This window comes from Gymnogyps californianus, chromosome 1 (assembly GCF_018139145.2).
Source record: "Gymnogyps californianus isolate 813 chromosome 1, ASM1813914v2, whole genome shotgun sequence".
In the NCBI taxonomy this organism is placed as follows: Eukaryota; Metazoa; Chordata; class Aves; order Accipitriformes; family Cathartidae; genus Gymnogyps; species Gymnogyps californianus.
The window spans coordinates 181,237,291-181,249,534 of record NC_059471.1 but is presented as its reverse complement, the minus strand read 5'-3'; the positions used below and the strand labels follow the sequence as shown (position 1 = coordinate 181,249,534).

The following is a 12,244-nucleotide window of genomic DNA, read 5'->3' as shown; positions in this document are numbered from 1 at the left end:
GACGGCATATGCAGTTGTCTTCCCAGAGCACTGTTAGTAGTGCGTAACTCCTTTCTATCAAGTCGATTCCAGATGAGGACTATTAGTAAAAACAAACCTATTTCCCTCAGACCTCTTTATCAGCACCTGTGTTTTTGAGGTTTCAGAGAGGGTGCACGGGAAAGAGGAGAAATGTTGCTCTTTAGTTGTTTACTCTTTTCTTCCAGCTCAGTGAAAACTTTTTATTTGACTTGGCAAAGTTGTCATCTAAGGATAGGCTGAAGTGCTTTTGTTAGTTCTGCTAAACTGAAACTGCATGTAATGTTGTATGTAAAAATAAATAGAAATTATACCTTTAGAAAGGACATGTGAAAATAACCTAATGTTCCCTGTCTTGTTTTTTCATTAACATGCAGCGTGACAGGTACAGAAATGTTCAGGTACAGTAAATAAAGCATGGTCTTTTCACAAAAATGCCTGTAGGAGCGTTGAGGTGCATGTAAAAATTTTATTGGAAGAATTTTACTGTAGTGTCATGTGCTAATGCAGTCTAGTTAAGGGTTTGTCTATTACTGTGAAACTTAATTTTTAAGCATTTAGAAGTGTTCCTTTGTTTTACTTAAACCTAGCATGAAAGTTCTTGGCTGTCATGCAGTGCGTAGGCATATTTCTTCTTCTCACCTACTCTTTTTCTTTCTCAACATCAGCTTGATAATTGAGTCCTCAGTGCCATTAACACTTAAGCATATATACTGTAGTCTCCTTTTAAATGAGACTACTTGAATTTTGCACGTGTTTAAGTATTTAGAGGATTTGACTATAAGTTCTGAAGCTCTGAGCATCCTGACCTCATTTGTTAGGTAAAAACCTATTGACTGAAAGGGATATAGGATTTCATCCTAAATATGAATGTGTTTTTACAAATTTCAGGTACCATTTTACACTTAAATTAATGGAGCGTTATGTTTAAAATATGCTAGTAACAGCTGAGATAGCTGAAGTTTTAAAGTAATGCAGTTTATTGCCTAATATCCATGCATGTGCATGCAGGTTTTTGAAGACTGTGTGTAGGTTTGTATATTACATCTCTTCAAGTGAGATATTTTTATTATAAATATAGCATGTTTACCTAGTGTTAATTTTCAGCTTATATTTCTGAAAATCCAGATGTATGTATTCCAGAGCACCAAAAACTTAGTTATTTCTTGCTCTAAGATCTAATCCAAAGCCACTGGGATTTGTTGAGTGACTCCTGGTAACTTCAGTTGCTTTGGAATAGATAGAGACTGTATTTTTATTGCTCAGTATAAATGTACTAGCACTATACAGAGAATGCAGGAATAAGCTTTTGTTGTATGATATACAACTTTAAATTTCCTGGTAATCGTGCCTTTGAGGCAATATTTGATCAACAGCTGTCCAAAGGCAGGCACAACTGGTTGTCTTTCCTCCAACTGTTTATTCTTGCCTTTGTACTATTTCCTGTGTAGTAGTAGGAACCCCTGTGTGGGATATAATGAATCAAACTGGAGAGGTGATCCGGTAAGATAATTCCTTTTTTCTTTTCTGTAACAGTTTCCAGTTTCTGCAGAGGGTGGTAGAAGTGGGTGCCCAGGAGAAGATGATTGCTTAGAGTAGCTTGAGAGGTGCAGCTGCTGAGTATGTAGTTAAGTCCTGAAGTCTGAGCAAAATTGTTATGTTAACAGTGGAATGATCTATTTTCTCCTTTTTTAACTTTAAAAAAAGAACAGTTAATGTGATGGAACATTAAAAAACACGCACCTCCCCCTCCACCCCAAAACATGAGAGAGTTTTTCTGCTCACTAAAGCCCTTGGAAACTAGATTTTCTGTAGACTACCCTCTCATTTTTAAATATTCAAAACATTATTATTAATTTGTAGAAGTTTCCGTTGTTCCGGGTTTTTCTGATGAAAGTATATACTTTCATCAATATAATGTTCTGTGCCATAAAGCTTTATAATGTGCTTTCATGTACAGCATTAACATTATGATATCCTGTAGTACTAAAATCAAGTAAGTATGGAAAAGTTGTTAAAATATTTTTCCTTTTAAAGTGTGTTTTTAGTGCAAATTAAAATGTCTTGGAGTTGCATTATCATTGATTCTAACATTTCAAAATATAAGTGATTCTTCAACTAATTATAGAGTTTCATGGTATGTTTATACTATTGCGCACTGAGAATCTTTTTCCTCCACATATAGTGAAATCTCTATGTAGAGGTAGAACTATAGTTTTAAATTAACCTTAAGTTCACATTCAGGTGTTTGAATGCTACCTTTAAGCAGTCTGTACAGACCAATTGCAAACAAATACTGTTTCAGGAAAAGATGGAAATTCTGTCTTGATGCTTAATTCTGGCTTTGTGAATACTTTGAATACCACCTGGCAAATTCACTCCTAGTGGTAACTTCAGTTAGGAAATTACAGGGCTGATAAATTTGATCCCTTATTTTCTGATGAAATGTCTATCATGCTTTAGTCTGCTTCTACAGAGGAAAAAACAGGTACTGCTTAAAAAACCTGTATGCTTAAAACTGTATATGTTCAGTATCTGAAAGTTCAGCATCTGCAAGTTTTGCAGACCACACAGGGAGCCATCCACTGATCAGTCTTTGACCTGTGCTGGCTCTTGGTCTCTGCTCAATGCACAGAAGAGGCATGGCCCTCTGGCAGCTTTGGAAGCCCATGTCTGGCTTGCTTGTGATTCAGGACCACCAATACCTAGCACAGCGCCTGCAGCATTTGAGCTCCAGAGTGGATAGAGTAGATGTGGAGGAACAGTCGCCAGGGACAACTTCATAGCTTACTGCGTTTCTCATGCTGTTGGCCCTTATCCCTGGTAGATGATGTATGTTTTGCATACAAATAGTGTCGTGGTTTAAGCCCAGCAGGCCACAAAGCACCACGCAGCCGCTTGCTCACTCCTCCCCACAGTGGGATGGGGAGGAGAAAATACAACAAAAAGCTTGTGGGTTGAGACAAGGACAGGGAGGGATCACTCACTGCTTATGGTCACAGGCAAAACAGACTCGATCTGGGGAAAAATAAACCAGTTTAATTTGTTAACAACCAAATCGGAGTAGGATGATGAGAAATAGAACCATATCTTAGAAACACACCTTCCCCCCACCCCTGCCTTCTTCCTGGGCTCAGCTTTGCTCCCCATTCCTCTACCTCCTCCCCCTAGTGGCACAGGGGGACAAGAATGGGGGTTGCAGTCAGTTCATCCCACATTGTCTCTGCTGCTCCTTCCTCCTCAGGGGGAGGGCTCCTCACAGTCTTCCCCTGCTCCAGCGTGGGGTCCCTCCCATGGGGGTCAGCCCTCCATGAGTTTCTCCAACTCAAGTCCTTTCCACGCACTGCAGTCCTCCATGAACTGCTCCAGCGTGGGCTTTCCCACAGAGTCACGGCCTTCTCCAGGCCCAGCCACCTGCTCTGGCGTGGGGTCCTTCATGGGCTGCAGGGGAATCTCTGCTCCACCGTTAACCTCCATGGGCTGCCGGGGGACAGCCTGCCGTCTCACCACGGGCTGCAGGGGAATCTGCTCCGGCGCACCTCCTCCCTCTCCTTCTTCACTGACCTCAGTGTGTGCGTGTAGTTGTTCCTCTCACATCCCAATCCTCTCGTCACTGGAACTCCTCTTCTTCTTCTTTTGTCGTCGTCTTCCTCTCCTGCTCTTTTTTTACTGTAGCTCCTCTTCTTCTTCCTCCTCCATCTTACACTCACACCACAGGAGTCTTTCCCCCCCTGCTTCTTAAATATGCTGTCACGGAGGCGCTACCACCGTCGCTGATGGACTCGGCCTTGATCAGAGGCGGGTCTGAGTTTGGAGCCGGGGAAGCTTCTAGCACCTTCTCATAGGAGCCACCCCTTGAGCCCCTCCCCTGCTACACAAACCCAACACAAATGGGTATTACCATAAAAACCAAAATTGACTGCAGAGTGAAATGCATTTTGGTCAGAAGCGTGAATGGCTATGGCTCTGTTGAGGGAGGATAAATTGTTCTGTTGGATACATGCTAAAAGCAGTACACTGTGCTGTACTTCTAGTTTGTAAGATATATGACTGACCAGTTTCATTTTAATAACACTTTTTTACCCGAATTTAAATAAAATACGCCAGTGAAGAAGAGCAGTAAGAGAGAAATCACAGTGATGGCCTGATGGCAAACATGGCTTCTAGGCACACGTTTCTCTTGTGATTTTGACTTATTTGGAGTAACAAGATATAAGTTTGTTCTGTAGCATTGTGAACTATTTCAAATCCATCTTAGAAAGCAGAGTGCTTTATGCGCTTAATTATATCATTTGAGAAAAGCAGAATTCAGTAAAAAATAAATCAAGGTTTTGCAGTTATCATCTAAAGAATATGCAAAAGACATCTCATTCTTTTCTCTCTTCTTGTATTTTATATAGTGACAGCTTGCTTATATTGCTAAATGTATTTTGACCAATCAAATTGCAAACCAGAAGTTCCTTGAATCCCAAATTTTGATTGCCTGTCACTTTAATTTGGGGGGGGAAAAAAAAAGCATGTATTATCTATAAATTATTTATAAGTAAAATCATCCAGCTCAATTGTAACTCAGTCTGGCTGGAAGCAAGCAGGAATGCTTAAATCTGATTCAATATAAAATAAGCTGAAGTTATATTAACAGAAAGTTCATTAATATTCTGTTGTATTTTTAATGGAGAAATAATTTTAGTAGAAAATTTCACAAAGAGATCATTAATTTGGTGCTATGTAGCTATGGTGCTATGTACCTATAATAACTTTAAATGGGTCTTGTGCTGTGTTCAGAAAGACTCTTTAGTATTCTCCGTTACAATACTTGTTTAGAAACTACGATTAAAGATAAGTAGTAGTATTCTGCTATTTCAGCATTGACTCCTGTATAGAATTCTCTAAGATAACAATAAACATTCGCTTTCTAGTTTTTCTCCTCCTGGTTTGATTTAATGCAGAGCCAGTAGAGGGAGACAGAATATTTTATTTTGTGCAGAGATAGAGGTGTATCTCTGGTTTTCATGGGTTGATGGCTTTCATATCCTTTCCTTAAACATGAAGGGGAGTGCTTTATAAATGTGGTCAGGCAATTATTGGACGAAAAGATTTAAAGTCAGGCTGTCAAATAAATGTTGTTCACAAAGGAAGTATTAGGTTCCATATATGAAGTAGTTGAAAAATGGTGACAAATGGTGGCTTAATTATAACTGAGATCATTAATTCCCACATGGCTGTGGAGGTTATTCAGAAGCTCCTGACTGAGTGAGCAGAATGTTTTGGAGTCCAACTACAGAAATTCAGAGGTTTATGTGTGTATTTATTAGCAACACTTGTGATCTCTGAGTGCATCTTAACTGGATAGAAAGCCAACACAAACTGGCATCATCTGGGCACAGATTGGTACCCTGTGTGTTCCCAGGGGATGGACAGAGTTTCCTGGTAGAAGACTGGGCTATGAAGTCTCCTCAGCTTCTGAGAATGTGTTACTGTCTCTGTAGCATCAACTCTCCCCACAGGGTATGGAACTCTCTCACAGGAAAGTGGGAAAGCCTTGCCTGATGTTGTAGTTTTATGAGTTGGTTAGGAGAGGACTGGGCAAGATCACCATTATCAGGTGTCTCTGGATAAGTGCAACTTAGATATGCAAAAGTACTCACACATCTAGATGAAACTTCTGTTTTCTCTCTCCTTACTCCCTCCCTCCCAAGTTTCTCTTTAGCTTCAGTTCTGCTGCATCTGTGTGTCCTGTCCCATCTTCCACTTTTTTTTCCCCTTCCTAACTCTTTATTAGCTTTCCTCACTTGATCCTAGTCTTTAAATATTGGACTTCTCAGCCCTGTTCCATTTTTCCCCTCTCTACGTCTTGTCTATCCTGCAGTGTCTACCACTGGCTCTCAGTCAGACTACTCCCTGACTCTGAGTTTTCTTCACGTTGTTTTTGGTCTCTTTCATATCGTCTTCCTTGTCTTTTTCCTGCATGCACTAATTATCTACTCACCTGTTTTCTCCATCCCTCCTCTTCCCTCAACATTTGTTGTAAAACCAAGGCAGACATTCACAAATTTTAGTTCATAGGATGAAAGTTTGATTAAAGGTGTAAGAACAGCTTTAATACAATATACTGTGGACTGTTAACACAGCTAATATTGATTTGATTGAACTTGAACTTCATAAAGTTCTTGGAGGAGAGGAAAATTTTTCACAATAAGAACAATCAGCCATTGGAATAATCTCCCGAGGGAAGTGGTGGATTCCCCAACATTGGACACTTTTAAGATTCAGCGGGACAGGGTGCTGGGCCATCTTGTCTAGACCGTGCTTTTGCGAAGAAAGGTTGGACCAGATGATCCTTGAGGTCCCTTCCAACCTGGTATTCTATGATTCTATGATTGTCACTCTGGATCAGATGTCTCGTAACACGGGGCAAACACTTGCGTACATGTGTAATAATTCATGCAGGTCAAATGATCCATGTGGCTTATCTGTATTTTCCCACTCACTTCCCAGTAGTTTGATGTACTCTTGCAGTTGTATAAATATGCTTTAACGTGGAACACCTCAGTTGCTCTTGTTTAATTTTTTCTTCTTTATGAAGAATTGAGTTAATCAGTGAATGCTGCTACTGTGGAAATTTTGCCCTCCCCCCCCCCCCCCCCCCATCTGCATTGTTATAAATTAGGGGCCAAATCTTAAGCTTGTATTTGCTTTTCATGTTCGTCACTTTAACGTCTGAAATACATATTAGAGGAGGATGTTCTGTATTAAAAATATTAATGTCTGTGCAATTTCCAGTGTTGCATTTGCAATTAAAAGAGAGACTATCATGTACTTGCTGTGTTCACCTCCAACTCTAATTTAGATTTCCAAGTGGATGTGAAACAGGTCATTCATTTAGAAAACCATGTCTCATTTTCGAGGTGTTGGTCTAATACATTTTAGATTTAACTCAGTAGCTCTGATGTTTGAAGCCAGATGAATCTGCTTCAGTAACTTTTTATAGCAATAACTATTTAATTGATCTATCAAAAGTACATTCCTCCTTTGGTGTGGTTAAAATAGGAGGTTTACTTCTTATGGAGTCTGATTTCATGTGAGTCATCCTCAAATGACTCAATTGGCTGCATGTTTCAGCTCAGTAGCTCTCCTGTTACCTCATCTGTATTTGTGTGCTTGGTTACATGACTAGTCTCTACCCTTGGTGGGTGCTAATGAATTTGATCCTTTAAATTGATGCTGTGGCTTTTTTGAAATGCAAGAGTTGTTGAACTAAGAAAAGTTGCTTGTGGCTACTTGTTTTTCGTAATGAATCGTTCTTAATTTAGTTCTACCTGCTCTTTTGTCCTTTGAAGCCTTTTGATGGGGAGAGGGAAATGGAACGAAACAGAATCATGAGCTTGAAAATGTCATAGTCATCTTAAGTTGTTTGTTTAAACTGTTGCCAAAGGCTGAATTTTCTTTACAGTCAGTTGCCTACTTGTAGCAATACATGTGTAAATAAATAGAATATTGCTATTGATTTTTAATTACTGCTGTTAGCTATGCTGCATGGAGTGAAGGCTTTCTCTGTTACTTATGACTCAAGATGTGGAGGTGGGCTGAGGGTTGGTTAGCAAGGATTTTGTAATCCATTCTATGTCCTGTGCTGGTTTGCAAGGAGTGAAGTAATGGGACAGTTAGAAAAGGAGAGAATCTGTATTTAGGGATTCTGGAGCTTGGCTCAGTGGGGATGGTCGCTGTGTGCTTGGCCCATAAGCTGCATTGGGCCACTCGGCAGCAGTTCTTTTGATCTGGATGGTGAAGTTCACCTGCCAGTCCCTTGGGTATGGGCTGTGCACAAGGTAAAATGACTGTAGATGTAAGTGTGATCTTAACTGACTTGTTCATTGTTATCCAGCATTATTAATAAATTGTGTGATGCTTAAAAATATTACTGGAGAACCCTTCAAAAGAGCCACCTATACTGGTGAATATAAAATTAAATGCCGTTTGATTATCATATTTCATTCAGCTTCAGCCAGCCAAGATTCTGGGAAATCTGAAAGCTTATTCCATTGCAATGGGACTGAGAAGGTTTACTTTCCTTTTACACTAGGCTTGGAGGAGAAGGACTGCCAACAGCATCATTCATTGCTGTGCACCAGGTCATGAAGATATGTTTCAATGAGTACGTGTGTGTCGTGTTTAGTATTTGTTAATGTAAATTAGATTGTGTATTCTGGATATCTGTTAGTGAGTCTGGGAGAAAGAAGAGAAAAGTGAGTGTTATCACCAGCAGTGTGGAACACTGAACAAGATGTTGATGCTTTGCAAGGGCAACGATTTTTGTTTTTAAATGCCATTGTGAGTTTACTGTCATAATATTTTATGCAGCTTTGGAAGTTATCCACATGAAAAGTGCCATCTCTGTGTTAAAGCCTGACAACTAATCACTAACTGAATAATCCTGGGGAGTTTTTAGGTAGTGAATTCCATGGTTACTTTCTTTTGATGAGAATATGTTCTTGGAAGTGGTCTTTGAGCGGTGCAGCCAGAATGCTGAGACTCAAGGAAGCAGTGTGAGGTGAAGTAGTTTAACAGAGCAGCAAGGCAGTAAAAATCTGGTACAGCACTGTGCTGCTCCATTGCCTCTCATGGGATATTCTTCTAGAGAACTATCAACTAAGTTCCCAGACTTAAAGTGTAATTGTGCTGATGGGATGTGCATACAGAGCATGGATCTTATAGGTAATGAATTTTGACATCTTTGGTCACTTGATGAGCAGTAGCATTGGTAAGCCCTACAGGGAGAGACCACCCCACTTCATTGTCTCCAGCAAGCTCTTCAGGATGGTCTGTGCTAGCCCCAGAAAGCTGACTGGTGTGTGAGTCCACAGAAGCCCTTGGCTGGCTAATTCAAAATATTTCAGCTGACTGCCATCTTCTCTTGCTGATATTCTCAGCTGTAAAAACAAAGCTGTAATATAAATTCTAAATTGGCAAACTGTCCAATCAGTTTCCTTACAAACTTGGCAAATTGTGTGATTGTACAGATTTGGTATCTCTCAGAGGCCACTTTGGGGCTAATTTCAGTTTCTCGACTCCCAAAATGAAGTAAAATTTCTTTCCTTTTCTGGTGTTAAAAAGGAGATAATATTTTTTTTCTTTTTCCTAAAAAGAAAGAGGCTGGATTTGCTCTCTGATTTGGTCATATCTCGACTGAAAAGTTCTTGTGGTCCATGCCACTGCAGAATATCAGATTCAAAAGATGGCAAGAACTTGTGCTTAGAGCAGTACAGAACCTGGAATCCTCACTTTGAGGGAAATTCTGCTTTGAGAATACAGCAACTAAAATATCTTGTTCCAGCATGAAATAAAACACCCACTCACAAAAGTCAACTGCTTATGAAGCAAGATTCTGAAAGCTTACATTTTGAACTAAAAATGCTTTGTTCAGATTTTGACACCTCACCCTTTTTCATGTTATGTAATGAGCCATTTTCAAGTAAGATGTTAAAATGTTTAATCCTAAAAAGAGTCAAAATTATGCTTATAGCATTTGGAAATATGTTTTCATCAAAGATAACATTCTGCTGTGAAGGACTTTGCTCTCCACAAGCTGGTATTTTATGGCAGAGCTCTCCATTAAAGTTGTTCCAACCACCTTTGTTACTGAGATCTTATTGGGAACATGCAGCCAGCCATCTCTGCAGCTCACTCCCTGGCGGCTCAACACTGGGATTGCCAGGCTGATCTAGGGAGCTGAGGAGCCAACATGCATTCCTAAGCCATATATTTTCATTCTGCATCTCAAGGGATTATATGAATCCTTACTTTTCTGTGTCACATACTTCATACTATGCTGCTTTGTCCCTAACTCTCACTGCTGAAGTGTCTTACCTCCATCGAAAATACCTCCCTGCCCCCTCCGAACAAATGCCATCTCATATTCCATCATTGGCTAAAACTTGTGCAGTTCTCGAAAATGGCTTTTATCATGGGCTCCTTCAGCTATGTTCTTCAGGATTTAACTAAGCAAACTGTCTTGGCAGCTGTTTCGACTAGTGGCAGGATCCAGAGGTAGGATTGCTTTTGTTACAAACCCTGGGAGTCTGTTCAGGATCTAGGTACTTACAGTTTCAAGCAACACTGGGCAGTGCTCAATATCAGCAGGGGGTATAAGAATATACCTGACTGACAATTTTTTCTTTTAATTATCATTCCACTGCTACTCCTAATAGGAAATTGGCTGCATTCAGAGTTGGGGTCACTGCTGTTGGTAAATTCCTGGGGACAGCGTGGAGCCTGCTGACTAAGGGACCATTAGCTCCTTGAGGGAGCTGCTACCTCTTGGCTCACTGCTGCTGCTCCTTTTCCAGTTCAGTGAGCTGCTGTCTCTGGAGGGGTGGGATTTTCCCAGGAAAAAGAGATGCCAGGGGTTCAGGGGTAGGTGGAAGCTGAGCAAAATGAGCAGCTGACCTCAGGCACCTCTCTCTGAGAGGAGAGCGCCTTCAGCTGCCTGTTCTCCTCTGCCTGTTGAGCCTCAAACGTAGCCCCAAATGTGCCTCACACAGAAGCAAGTGGCTGCTGAGTACAGTGATTTACTGTTTGGGAGATACCAGGCCTTCCACCCAAAGGAGTGTGGTGAGACCTGGGAGACCCTGATCAACCAGCTGTGGTGTCCCACTTCTGCATAAGCTGTGGGCCCTGTGAAATTCAGAGCCATACCCCTGCATCCTTCCTTCTCCCCCTGCTTTGAATACTTGTCCTGGGAAATGACAGACATCTGGGGTGAGGGTGAAGTGGGGCTGAGTTAACCTGTCTAAATTGTGTCCTGTAGGCATGTTCTGTAGTTGGCCTCAGCTGCTAAGGTGAAAGGGGCACCCTGTAATGGTCACCTGAGGTGGTGAGAGCATTGGTCACTGCTGATGTAACTACAACTAGTTTTCTTTCTTCCTTTCCCTCCCTCCCTCCCAAATAAATAGTTCTACAGTATTTTTTTTATTATGTAGAAACTTGATGGGATAGTAACAGCTGAATGTAGTTACAATATAAACAATTATTCTTGCAGAATAAGTACTTCATTGCTTATCATGGAACTGAACAGTAAATTCTGTAAATCCTTCTGTAAGCAATAATCTGGCTGCTGAATCTAGGCCCAGTTTGCAACAGAAAATGCAGATTGTTCAGTATAGGAATGTATAGATTGCAGAATGGCTACCAAATTCTTGTCCTGCAACATTTGGTATAGGATGTTGTGAATATTCTTTGTCAGCATGCTAGCAGCTGTGACAACAGTGAAATGGTTGAGTTAGGGCTACACCTGAGATTGTTTATTTTGGGTATGCATACAACTTGGAGGTTGACTGCTTGGCTTCTTCTCTGTATTCTTCTGTGTAACTGTAATCTTGTTGCTGTTGCAAAGTGGTAGCTGACCTCGCAGGATTAGTTTTGTGATGCATGTAGAGTTTTGAGTGCACTGAATTACACTTTTCACAACAGCTGTGCCATGAAAAGTTGCTGTATTGGAAAGTACTTGTTACATAAAATACTTCCCAAGTATTAGAAATAGGGATTAATGTGATAGATTATTGTGATAGATTATTGTGTGTGTGGTTTTTTTGGATTACTTATCAAGTAATACTTGTAGTACTTATATACTAATTTGCCTGAGCAAAGTGGTTCTCAAACCAGTGCTATTTTATTTCTCTGTACTGCAGTAACTTTGGAAGGTGGGATTTGATCAGCTCGAACTGAGGAGGCATGCAGTTACCCGAAGGAAGGATGCTGCTGTTTGCTGACAGCAACAGTCAGAACAGCCGGTTCTCCGTCTACAGTCCCTGTCAGTCATGACATCAGAAATAGCTGTCAGACACCACTGTTCCCTCTGCTCATTTGCAGCTATTCAGATGGATACCTGATCAGTGGTAAAGTTTGATCGGTCTAATAGTTCCCTGAAAAACTGGAAAAGCAAGGCTTTTATTTAGTCACCCTGGGATTATTGTGGTTAAATGAGGTGAGGTGCTGATTTCCGCATAGGTTCAGGAAAAGTGTGAAACTGAGCTCATCCTGCTCCAGCCCAGTGCGTCTGCCTGGGGCAGGGCGAATGTTGGCCGGGGAGGGAGGAGTGGGGTGCACGGCCCAGCTGAGCAAAGGGCTCAGCCCGCAGGTCTGCGTGCGAAAGTAGTCATGCACTTTGCTGTGAGGTTTTGTCAGCATCCAGGGTATAACCTAGGAGTTCATTGCGTTAACTGGGAAT

At 40.9% G+C, this 12,244-nt stretch overlaps 1 protein-coding gene across 2 annotated transcripts in view; it reads left to right on the top strand.

Moving 5' to 3' along the window:
• The window catches only part of TBC1D30 (TBC1 domain family member 30), a 57,979-nt gene that overhangs the window by 3,230 nt on the left and 42,505 nt on the right, over positions 1-12,244 (top strand). The gene's annotated exons all lie outside the window — the stretch shown is intronic.